A 13,461-nucleotide genomic window follows, 5' to 3' on the forward strand; every position below is an offset into this window, starting at 1 on the left:
TTCAACCCGAGAAGAGATTAGATGTTGAAGTTAGAATACCCTAATAAACTCCGTTATGTAATATTCACCTGTGATCATACGTATACACGCATAACGTCTTGTGCTCGAGGGGGTGGCGGTCGTTGAATTAAAGCCACAGCGCGGCAGCGGCGCGAATTCGGCTCTACGACTATTTGGAACCGCTGAATTCGGATTGAAATTTGAAAAAAAAGGTATGATCTTCGATAACGAGGAGGGGAGAGAGAGGAGAAACCAGGCGGGAATTTCTCACTCTCTCGAAACCGGAAGGGTGTAAAGTTTGGAGTGTAGTTTGCTGTTTCCTCCTGTAACGCGGTTGCTTGGGGCTTACAGACGCGTCGCTTCGCTCCTGATTCAGGGGGCGATTGAAACTTCGGACGAAGATTGACGCGAGGCTGTGGATTTATCTCGGAGTTGGCGAAACATCAGTAGCTGTTTACATTACTGGAGTAAGTCGTCTGCTGCATGTGTATGCTGTCGCTGCAGGGAAACCAAAATCGCAACTTCATTTATAATTGAGGTACGACGTATTAAATGCGACGTAAGTCGCAAGTACCAAAGATCGTTGTTCAGAAAAGAATATATAGAACGGCGTGGAACGTGACCTAATTATACGAGGGTGGTGACCAGGATGTATAAATGAGCGTGTGTACAGAGTTCACGATATTTAACTTGAACCTAATTAAAACAGAACAGAGACGAAAATAACAAAGTAAGGCTCGCCGAAATAACAGAGATCGAATAAAGTTACACAGAATTCTGTTAAAACGCACTTGATATTTCTCGAATCGACGAACGGAGAAATGTTGAGAGATAGGAAATTCGACATTTACATGACGATATTTTTACTACAATGGTGGATGTCTAGGTCCAAAATTCTATTCAAGTATTAATCGTATTCAAAAATGCGTGACGATTTTCTATAGTTGTTTTATTACCCTCCCCCCCCCCCTAGTTATGAGCGATGTTTTCCAGTAATAATTTATCGAAAATCAGTCTTCGGTTCCTTACAGACATGCTTAAGAATAATGAAAATCATTTTCAGGGCAAAAAACTGCCGGATATTATTCCGACGGAATTGAAATTACTGACCTGCTAACGCGTTCACGAAACCTTGCACCGCGCTAAATTCATCAGATTCATCCCGGGTGAATTTAGCGATGGCTTAGTGTTTTTTACTGCGGCTCCAAACCACCCAATCTGCATTTTTTCTCTCTCTGTACTTTGCTTTTGCATATTTTTTTTATTTTCGAGTGTTTCTTTTTTCTATTCGTACGCGGTAAATGTTTACACAGATGGGTACTTGCGATTGACATTGCAGGATAACACGGGGAGAACATTTAACGGTAAAAACCCTCGCATTAATATTGATTGACAATTGAAATGCTCGGTTTAGCATCAGGCGGAGTGAATAAAAAAAAATTTTTACGAGTTGTACTCGCGTCGAAACAATATCCGACGAACCCCTGCTTGGGAAAATTATACATACATAGAGACCAGTGAAAAAACGAAGATCAAATCACTGGGTTAAAATATTAAACGGTGTAGAAAAAAAATTCAAAAAACAATTTCGCCGAAATAATAAAAAGACAAAAACCGAGACACGTTGAATGATTGCCAAAATATATTGCTCCAAATGATACGACGCACCCTCATATCCACGTATACGGTATACCTACTGAATTTTCGTTTGAAACAGATTTTTATTGACGTCGGCGAGCAGGGATGAGGCCGAATCAATCATTTTATCAAAGGCAGTCGTGCTGCTGAATACAGCGTTGTACGCTGTAAAGGCGAACGGCGGCGGCCCAAGAGAGAGAGCGAGAGAGAGAGAGGAGAGTCGGAGCACGATCTGTATCGATGGGTAAATACGATCATTCCGCAATTGCACGGCTCACGGATTACCGATCGGTTATTACGTGACATCACCATATAATTATCTCATCGTCTGCAAGTAAAATCAATAACTCGGATTGCAGAAACAGGCAGGAGACACCCGTCGCGTACCTATGCCAGAAATTCATTTGTCACGCGCAACTTTGAATCGTGGATGAAACCCGTTTCGTCCAAGCTATTAACAATTTACGTCTAAACTGTTATTGCAGACGAAAACTAAATTTCCACGAGTGCCGCGTGTTTATATATATGCGTAAATGTAAATGCCACAAGGCTGTCAAATAAGCTCTCACACAGTGTGGGACGGATTATTTTACCACCTCCCAGAGTTTCCGCACGCAAATATCATCCTCCCAAGTACGCAATTTGCACGCGTACCGTGTCTCTTCGCACTTGTAATAAATATCCGACGTCTTCAAATTTCTTTTTTCTCTCCCTTATTTCCCCTGGAATCCCGCCTAGAATTTACTTTCCGTGTCGTTGAACTAATTTTCTGCTAAAGTATGATAAAAATTGTATAAAGCTACGTGGTAGTTTGTACAATACCTGAATACCGAAAAGGTTCAGGTGCCTGGACACAATTTCCGAGCATTCCTATTCCTCTCTTGGTATACAACAGCGAGAATTGGGCGCAGAAAAAGTTTTGTACAACCGTCGAGTAAAGTAAAACGTCAAAATAAATTGCCCGAGGGTTTCGCGAAATCTTTCAATAAAAATTTTACGCCGCTCTTAGACCCTTATATCCACGCTGAAATCCTGACTTACACACTTCCGTAGTAGAAAGCTCCTCGCCTCTTGTTCCATAAAAAAAAAAAAGGAATAGAACGGCGGAAGAATAAACCGACCAAAAATCTACGACACTTCATGATTTAGAATCACGCCCCTGCCAAACCACAGAGAATATAAATTTTCTCACAAGTGATTTACACTCTCACAGCTCTAATCACTGTTCGAGAATGCGTAATTCCGTAAAAGCTCGCCGTATGCAAGCGTATGCAGCTTTACGAGTTATCGAATTCTCACACATCTCTGAAAGAGATTTTCAAACGACCGAAACCAAACGACGCGAGTCAATGCGCATACGACTGACTTCGGTAAGGAATGAAGAAGCGGGAAACTGACGTACAAGAGAACTCGATGCATACATTGCCGTAACCGTAAAAGTGTAATTCTTCGATGTGTCGAGGCTCGCCATCGTTCCATTAGGTCGATGTTACGGCCATCTTCGAGAACTTTGTCGGAAATGCAAGCAATGCGCGGCGTTCGGTTCAAAGTACTGATTTCACGATTCGGGGAACGATATCCGGTAGATTTCTTCGAAGAGCGAGACGTGGCAGTTTACAGGCAAGAGTTTGCTGACCAAGCAAAGTTTCGGTAAACGTTGTCCCAGTTACGGTGCACTGTTAATACCGCGGTACGAAACGTCCTTTCAGAAACTTGTCAGGGAATGGAAAATATTTCAACGAGTCTCGAAAACAACGCTAATCGAAGTGGATCGTTTCGCCGATGTGTTCTTTAATGTTACATTGCACTCTTGAGTAAAGAACGGTGGATATACCGAGTCTCCATGTGGCGACCGGAAATATTCACTCGACGTCACAACCCTTAACTTGCGAAAGGCCGCGGAGAATGATTGCAGGAAGAAAATTGACCCGAGATCGTGCAGTTTTCCGTAGGTCGGAGAATTGTTTCAAACGTTGACAAATCTTCTGTATTATTTTCCCCCGTTTGAGCGCATGGGATTGAAAACAACGCGGACGATATACGAGAATTTCCGCATGCTAGAGGCAGGCTATACGTTCCGACAACAGCAACTGAAGGAGGGGACCGCGAAGCTCGGTAACCAATATCGTTGCGGGTGGAAAACTTTGCTGCCATTACCTCCGCAATATGAATTCATCTTGTCCCACGGCAGCGTCGAGTGGCCAGCCAAGAGAAGAGAAGGGATCGAAAGAGGAATACCGGGAAGAAAAGACCCGCACGTGAAGTGCTTGCAGCCACGGGAGGACGAGATCTCGAAATTTTCCGACTCCTCCCGCCACCCGAGAAATATGGGTCAGGGTGCGGGTCTAACGGACTGAGAAACAGCAATGTTTTGACAGTCGGTGGCTCGGCGCCCCCAACTCGCACTAAAATCGCAAACTAACCGTGCCGCAAACATTCGAACAGACACACGGGTAGGTATGTACCTGCATGCATTATACAGAGGGTTCTCCGCGACGACGGTACATGGACGTATAACATGCTTGCGGTGCGAAGTGCCTCGACCAAAGGCGCTCCTCCTCCTCCTCGAGGTGAAAACTTTTCGATTTGGAAGAGCACCGCCTCATGGGCACTTGAAACTTCGTGGCCGTGAACCTGCACTGTAATTAGGGTGGAGAACGGACGGTGCAGAAGCCCCAGAGACCAGATCGCCGAGTTCAAACTTTCCGAAAGCCCGACGCTCGGCTGTGCGCGCATACGTTGAATGCGGACACCGCCGGCCTGGAATACCCTCAAATTCTCACCCTGGTGCTAAATCGACTCGATCCAACAGCTGTTCCACGGGGACGCCGTATCGCGTCGCTGAACTGATATTACCGGGGAATTAAGTGCCGGGCCGCAGCCTGGGCGTGAGAGACGAATTCACGAATCGCCGTTCGACGTAGACCTTGAAGATTATTCATCTTTTCTCGTCACGGATGCTGTGCGATGCCGAACAGATATAGCAGTTTTTCAATTTCAATTATCCAACGGCACGCGATTCCCGAAGCGAAAACTCCCGAATCACTTTATTCCTCGTATTTCAAGCCGCAAAACTGCTCGACGCGAAGCTCTAAACTTCAGAACTGCGGCCTGCGGGAGCAACGAAGTTCCGTAACGAGGGGTCGGAGTAAGTAGGCGAAAATTAGGTGCGGTTTCGTCTTGCCGAGTGCGAAAACGAATCCACGGTATTCCAACAGACGGACCTCGAAATTCCGACTGTTTTTCCAAGCGTCGTGGAACTGGAACGTAACGTTTTTATCACGCGGGTCTGCCGCATTTCGTAACGGAAAGCAATCACGGATCGCAGTCGTATTCTTCGGTGCGAACAATTGCTTTCTGAGCTTATCACACCGTTTCCAGAGCTATAACGGTTTGTAAACGGAACACTCACCCGGAATGAAACTCGAGCTTGAATCAGGACGAGACGAGCGCGTGACCGAGTCGTCGTTGATTATCTCTAGTGCACCGAGCCCGATATTATCCGAACACCTGCAACCACGGATGTTCCTGCGATGATGGTAAAAGTAGGAAAATATGAGGCACGAATAAGTCTCAGAAATCGAGTTGTCCAAGGCAGAGTCTCGAATTGTAATTCACCGTCGAGGGGTGAGGATAAAGCGGTGAAAGAGCCAATGTCTCGAAGAGGGTGAAAGAATCCGGAGAAACAGCTTGCAAGCGGGAAGAAAAGTCAGCAGCCGCATCCCCCAGCGGCGTTTATCCTGCGGGTAAAACGTGGTGCAGCGGTACGATGAAACGCCTCTTACGCTGTCCTCAACTCGCCCGCACAACCAGAGTCGACGATACGTGCCTGCGAGTATAACGCGCGATCCGGAGAGCTTTGAGAGGCGAGAGTATCCCGGTCATCTTTTACTTCCTTTAACTATTTTCCGCGGACATCCATCGCCGTAAACAACCGGAGCTCTGCGCCACGGTTGGAACACGAACGGCTAGAGTATCCGAGGTATGATTTATCATTTTAATATTTTGCGGTCTCTCTCTCTCTCTCCCTCTCTCGCTCTTTATCTCTTTCCCCCCTCTTTCCCCCTCTCATTCCCTTTCGCCGAACCATTCTAATATCCTTTTCGTCACCCGACGCGTCGTGTGTCGAGCTCGTCTGAGTGGCGCCCGCCCCCATTTACTTTGCTTATTCCACCCCCCATAACCCGCCGAGAACTATTTCCCTCAGACGTTTTCCCACCGGGTTATCAATCCGCGTTACTTCCACTCGTTGATCGAACAATTTTAGCTCTCTCTCTCTCTCTCTCTCTCTCTCTCTCTCTCTCTCTCTCTCTCTCTCTCTCTCTCTCTCTCCGGCGTTTACTCGCCCCGCGATTACTTACCCATTTTACCCTCTCGCCGAAACCACTTTGCATCGGTATCCCTGTAGTCGTTTCACCGCACGCCTCAATGGTCCCTTGTATATACCGTTATTTGAATCTCCCCTGACTCGACCCGACTTACCCCGTCACCGGGTGTAAAACAGCAAGCGTGACGTAAGAATCAAGAAGGGAATTTGAATATCCGAGTTAGGATGAAAATAGCTGCCCCTGTAATTACGCGACTCGGCGTTTGTGGGAATTTTTTCTAAGAAAGCTCTCGAGTGTTTCTTCGTCGAACTCTCGAAACTGCGGCATATTTTTTAGCGAACGGTAAAACGCAGGAACGATGCAGAGGTATAACAAAATGTAACTCTTCTTTTCCCCGCCTGTGGCAACACCCGTACATTCAACTTTGGCAATAAACGTCAGAACGCGCTGTCCTGCAGCGAATACCGCGCAGCTCCATAAGTCAAAAGTTTGGCCCTGTGTTTTACCGAATTATTGTCCTCGACCTAGCGGAAGATAGATGCGCGTTCAGATATTGTGAAGGTGCGGAATAGGCGAGGCGAAACTCGAGTCGTTGCGGCTAAAATCCGAACACGACACGCTGACAGCGAGGCGCATTCGCATCCACCGCATCGATCCTCGACCCCTAAGCTGCACCCCGACGTCGGTGGTCAATCCATTTTAATACCCGGCTGACAATTACCGGGAACTCTGAGACAAACTACAGAGAGAATTACAAGCCACGTACGCGATAATTATTGTAAACGGGAAAGTTTCGGGGAGGGAAACTGCACTGCATAACAAGGGGAGACTCTCCGCTCGCTTCCCGCAGACTGACAAACCCGGAGACTGTCGAACGTGTGTATACGGGTACCTACTCTGGATGCGGTGATCAAAAGTTTGAAAGCTCGCTTCGCTTCAGCGGCATCTGACAATTCGAGATTATCGATTTCTGTCCCAACGTTATGTCTGAAAATTCACGAATAACGAGGTCCGATTACCTTTCGGCGACACGCCTTATTTGATTCACACATTTTTCGCAAGCTCGATTTCTTCCGAAAGAGTAATCGATTCTCAGATTCGAGTGTCTCGCGTGATTACAGGCATACCTATATACGCATCGGTCACGTTTGTTTGACGGAAACTTGGGATAAAATGCGACTTGAGTTCCGTTTTTTCGTTTCTTTTTTTTTCTCAACTCCACATTCCGTGATTTAAACAAACGTTCACGGTCATTACATGTATACGAGATACAAAGAAATGATTACGAACTGGAAGAAAAACTGTGGAAACAAAATCGAACACGGAATGCGAAAAAAAAAAAAATGGAAGCAAAAGAAAAAGTGTACGATCTATGAACATTTTTTTCACCCCGCGAACACGCGGTGTGATTTAAGAGCCGATTCGACACACACCTGGGGTTGCTAACATCACTCATCCACGAGAGCAGCCTTTATTTCTGAGCGGTCGTCACTGGGTTGCAGAAGGAAGGGAAAAAAAATGACAAAAAAAAAAAAAATAGAGAAAATAAAAACCTCCCGAAGCTTCAGTCGCCATTAGTGTTCTAAGCCAAAGTCATTTATCAACGCAAGCAAGGCGCGGGTTTTGGTGGATGTGGTTCGTACAGTTGCTCAGCAGCTACGCTCCATCCATCGGAATTCGCTGCACTCGCATTTGGCAGCTAAGCTTTGCTTGACGTAAGTTTTCAATCAACTATTATTAATTTCGATTTTACATTTGGAATTAGATGCACAGGCAACGGCTCCAGAGTCTCGTTAATCCTCCGATGGCCATCGTGTACGAATTCGTCCAGTCTGTTTTCTCCTAAATGCTGGCTCGACTCGATTTCTTATTCTTAATATTAATTTGTAATTACCGAATAGCTAAATATTTCCTTAGTCCAAATGTCGGAATATCAAAAAGATACCTCACAACAAGTATGTGAATGGTTGAGGAGGTATTTGCTTGCTGTTAGTATTAAAAAATAGCTATGGACGAATTCGTACCTGTTAGCCAACGGTGTGTACAAAAAAGCACATGGCCAACGCAGGGTTAATCTGCGCGTCCGCGCCGAGCAGCAGAATAGAAATTACATCAAGCTCACGGCCTCGAACAAGTTACACGAATCGCACACCATACGTGCACGGAGCGGTCAGAGTTCAGAGTTTCCCTCCGTCAAATTAGAACCAAGGAGAAAAATCCACTTAAATACCGTTATACTCCCGATCCTTCGGTGGTTTATTGGTGCGCGGAAAGAGCCGTCGTTACCCTCCACCTGGGCTTCTTGTTCTCGTTCAGTCGTTTCGTCCCCCAGCTTTTTTCCCGCTTCTTTTTCCCTTTCGAAGCCTAACGTGAACGAGACAAAGCCCCTCGTCAGCCGAGTGATATTATACCGCAAGGCCGCAATTCTCGATTACTCCGGTGTTTCTATTTGGTAATTAGTATCATCTCTTTGCCGAACGTTGAGAATTATTTTCCTCAAGAGTAATTAAAAGTACTTTTTTAAATTTCGAAGAGGCGTACAGCTCGTATTACACTCAATGACGCGCCACGACCTCGAACTACAGAATTACCAGCGGAGAGTCTTCTTGGAAATCTGGAAAACTGTTCGGATCACCTACACTGTCTGATGGTGACACTGGTTAAAGGGTGACGGGTGACGGGGGGCGAGCAAAGCGCGGAGAACACCAGAGGCGAACCAGAAAAGGACGAGGAGGGGAGGAGGGAGGATTCGAAGTAGCAGATGACGGGACAAAAGAGTGACGAGACACAAAAGCGTCTCTTTAGCTTTGAGCTTGATTTTTGACCATCGAAGCGTGAACTGATGCACGGTCTGATCTTCCTGCCTCCGACTACTGACAGTTCATTGGAAAACTTATGTATCGTGCCTGTGTACCCACACGTGTATATCTGCACGCTTTTTACCCTGTAGCAGATAATATTCACCAGAGACCCGCTGACGGCAAAGAAACTATGACTGGCAGCTCAAAGTATGGACTGACAGAAAAGGTGTAATATCCCCGGTCGATCTCTCCGATTTTATTTCCTTTTTAATATGTTATTGTGGACTAAAAACTAAGCGACACTTATTTTTTTATCAGTCTTTAAATACTATAAGGCAGTGAAAACCACCCTTCAAAGTAAGGCCTGTCAAGAGGCGACCTGGCAGTTTTTTTTTTAATGGAAAAATTAGATTTGTCATTTCTCGTTACGAGAAAACTTTGCCAGTTGAATTGGTTAAAAAATATTATATTATTGCGGGTGAAACTGTCAAATCGCTCCTTGACATGCCCCAATTTGGAGGTTTCATTACGTTAGAGTGTTTAATGACAGATAAAAAAAAAAAATACGTGTCGCTTAGTTTTTAGTCCACTATAACATATCATAAAAGAAATCAAATCGCAGAGATCGACTTGGAATTATGCCTCCCTTGTGAGACGTGCGCAGCGATCGCTAATTACTCGTTGACCGAGTGGTCGATGATTACTGTCGTCACGGGTTCCGATAGCCGAATGTCGCAATCCCTTGAAGCTCTTCATTTTACCGACTCGGCAAGAAAAGCGACACGGTAATTTTTAGGTTTTGGAAAAAAATTCGTCAATTTGGAGCAAGAATCAGTGTGGATCGGTGGACTGCCTCAAAAGAATTTCGAATGGCCAATACTGATGTGAATTCATTGCTGGACGGTTCAGTCTTTTGAGGTCGTCAGCAAGACGGGGTGGAAGCTCTGAATAATATGAAAGGAGCTCAACGGAGCGAGTCGCGGTTCGCCTTCGGAGTAGCGTCCATGCATCGTGCTTTTAGTGGTAAAAATCAGGCGCGGCCGGTCCTGCGGGACGGAAATCATTATTTATCCGTGATACGGTTTCCGGAGTTATCGCGCCGGCCGGAGAGAATCCAGGAACGGGGTTTGACGCGCGAATATATCCGTCCTGATTGCACGAGCATCGGCCTTTTTTCCAACCTACGTATATCCGAAATTCCCGGAAAGCCGGATATATCGTTTTACCTGCCAGCCGCTTTTAGTTCTTCTATTTTTCCCCTGCACCGATGCTCCGAATTGCTTCAATCCGCCCGGCGTGAATGATTAAACGTAGGTTAAACAACTCCGGTGACCTGGATCGCCCGCGATCGAGAATCGGGAATTTTCCGGGAATAGTTCCTGTCTTATACACGAGTTATGCCAAAAGACCTTCTTGAGTAATTTGGGAAAGATCCGTCGTCGAAAATCGGATGTCCTTCCGATGATAGCTGCTCTCGGACCGACTCGATCCTCAACGTGAGTTGAACGGAAGAGGATCGCAGCGACATTGTTAAGGATCGTGGATTTGATCGGAATCGCGCCCGGAACGACAGTTTCGCAGTTCCAAAAAATTCTCTACTACATTGAGCGGATTATTGTTGACGTTTCATTAGGATTCCAATTCCGAGTTTATTGCTGGGAAAAAACAAAACTGAGATCAATAAACTTGATACCGCCGTTTGATCTTGTTTGTTTCGGTTTTTCATTTTAAAAATAAGTACTATTCGCACGTACATCCGTATTGACAAACTATATCTGGTTTTCGTTCATTCTGCCCCCGTGTTGAACCATTTGATGTTTTTTTTTTTCTTTAATTCTTCTTCCTCCATTCTTCCAACCCCGTAGCGAGTTTACCTTATTGCATGTTTTTTCTTTAGTATAAATTGATTTGAATCATACATAGGTTAGGCAAATCGCAATTTTAACACGCGTGTGTCCTTCGCGCTTATACAAGTGTAAAAAATAGCGTGAATAATGAACAGAATTCTACCAATGGATACTTGGAGAATTTAAAAAAATACACAAATTTCAAACAGACCGTGAAAATTCTCTTCCGATTAGAATATAACGAATGGTAAAAAAGTACGCAAACACTATTTACGTATTCATCCTAAAAAAAATGTATTTTCTGCCTGGTAAATATTTTCAAGTCAATAACAACGGAGGATAAGTCATAAAAAAATATCGTATAAAAGTTTTTTGTTGATACCTAAGCCAGCCAACTGGGGACTGAAATTGTAGAAGGATATTCCAAAATTCAAGGGTCTCTGCTCACATAAGTGGAACAAATCAAAAGTAGACGTCAAACTCGTGGAACATCAAAAAGAAAGTATCTCGTGACGTTCTTCTATAGGTAGGCAAAAGTCTGGATTGAAATAACGAGCCGCGGTATAACGAAGTCTACAGTATACGTTTCGAGAAGGATCGCTGCTAGCCGAGACGAACAAAAAATATTTAAGAATGAAAATCCGTGTGGTTATATGTGCAGAATGAATGTTTGAAAAAGTTATCAACTTCTCACCGATTTGTGTGATTCCCGGATGGAGTAAAAACTGAACGTTCCAAATATCCAGCGTGTTGGGTCTCCGCGGTAGGTCGAAGAAGTCGCGAGACAATCAGCAATCAGCGTGGGTGTGAAATGCTGAAAAAAAAAACAAATGGTGAAATTATTTTCAAATTCGAAAACAAATGTTGAAGACTTTGGGAACTTATCCAAGGTCTGAACCATCGCATCTGTTTGATCCTACCTCGGGTGCTATAAGGATCAGGATTTGATGGAGCGGAGGAGTGATAATGGAGAGGAAAAGCGAGCCGATTATACCCGTTAAGTTATATCCGGCCAGAGCAGAGGGTGAAATTTTTCGGTATCGTTCCTCGGAACCGATCGTTCATTCTCCTGCCGATCGAGACAGTAAACTCCAGCGTTATTTCCGGCGGTGCCTGCACGGTAACGCGCGCCCGAGAGCTTTAAAGAGCTTAATCTTCCACGACGTGCTGACTTCGGCATCGGAGTCCTGAGTGTCTCCAGTCTCGAAGGTATATAACGCCGCCGCACCGATAACAAGAGGGACGCGAGCGAACTGCTAGCTACCCTCCAGGGAGCCATCCCCCGCCCCCGCCCCCGAACCTGACCCCAACCCCCCTTCGACGCCAGCCCAGCATCTCGGATGAATAAAAGGACGAAGAGGTTGAAAACATTCGAGAAATGCATGTACGTATACGTGTACATGCCTATATATACACATTTAACGAATTCCCAAGCGTCTCCTTTCTCCGGCGGGTCTCCAGTTTCGAAAATTTGACTCCGCGCGTTAGGACCGCAAGAGCTTAACGGAGCCGAGAGAGGATTTGACACCGTGGCTGGGAATCTGGTGTAAAACTCGGCTCTATACCTCTATAACTGTATAACTATAACTAACACTCTATACCTGTACAAAATACACGTTCATTATTTTTCTCTGTATCCATTCAGTCGATGGCTGGGATATACTTGTTCACTTTTTCTCAATTTTTATTCTCTCATTCCAAGTGTATCGAGAAGAAAACGAAACAACAACGTGGACGGAAACAGGACATAAAAACTGAGGCTTGATATGTCGAGGAAAAGGGAACGCAGCGAAATGTCGCAAGAGTTTTAAGAAAGGATTCGGTCCTCCTCGAATGATTGTAAACTGAGTACTCGACGACCGAGTTTCCCCAACGGTCGTGTGAAAAAAAAAAAAAAGGCGGCGCGGTAAGAAAATTATATTAACATTCTCACCCGGATATAAATATAAAAATGCTTTTAGCTATTTCTGGTTAAAAGGATCTAGACGGGTTTTTTTCTTGGTGTGAGACACGAGCGTACTTGGGGAAAAAAGCGTGTGCCGAAAATTTACCGCCGTGGATTGTTGAGGATAGGGTAAAAGCGCCGGCTGAAGAAATGAGCTTTTCCGTGCTCCCGGCGACATGTAAGCACAGTGAAATCTGTTTAATTATGGTCGACACCGAAATCTCTACAGCGTCATTCACGGCGGGTTCAAGTTCGACCATGATAATCATAGCGACGGTCGTATTTTCAATTAGGGATACACTGTACCGTCGTATTGTGAGGTGAAAATTAATTTCGGTGGTATTATATGCCTAACCGCCATTAAATGTGAATTACAGGGTCGAGTAGCGAACCTCTGTAGGGCTCCGTTTCAACTCGTCTGTGTGTATATTCGGTGCAGAGAGATTCCTCGAGTAAGTTTCAAACGCGTTTTCTCTTATAGAAAGAACAAAGAATGGAGAAAAAAATAAAAAAATCGGAGACAAATCGTGTCATACTCGAGCACGACTAAACCAATCACTGATCGTATGATCAGAAATACAAACGGCACGTCCTTGGGCAAATCGGCAAATTATATTCAAGGAAATAAATCAATTACACGTGATAAAAAAAAAGTAAAAGAATTAGAAATGAAGTCTTTTGCCCTGCACGTCGGCTCGGCAAGGACGATTCAATTTTTTGCCACGAGGATCGGGAAAAAGGTGGGAGCCCAGTTCGAGAGAATGGCGTGGCTAGGCTGACTGAGAGAGGCTTTGAAGAGGGTGTAATTTGAAACGTGGGGAAAAATTGGCGAAGAAACTGAGGAGAGAGGAGAGAAGGTGAAATTGAAACTAGAGCTGCAGGCTGGAGGCAGTAAGGCTCTA

This window comes from Neodiprion fabricii, chromosome 6, assembly GCF_021155785.1.
Source record: "Neodiprion fabricii isolate iyNeoFabr1 chromosome 6, iyNeoFabr1.1, whole genome shotgun sequence".
Taxonomy (NCBI): Eukaryota; Metazoa; Arthropoda; class Insecta; order Hymenoptera; family Diprionidae; genus Neodiprion; species Neodiprion fabricii.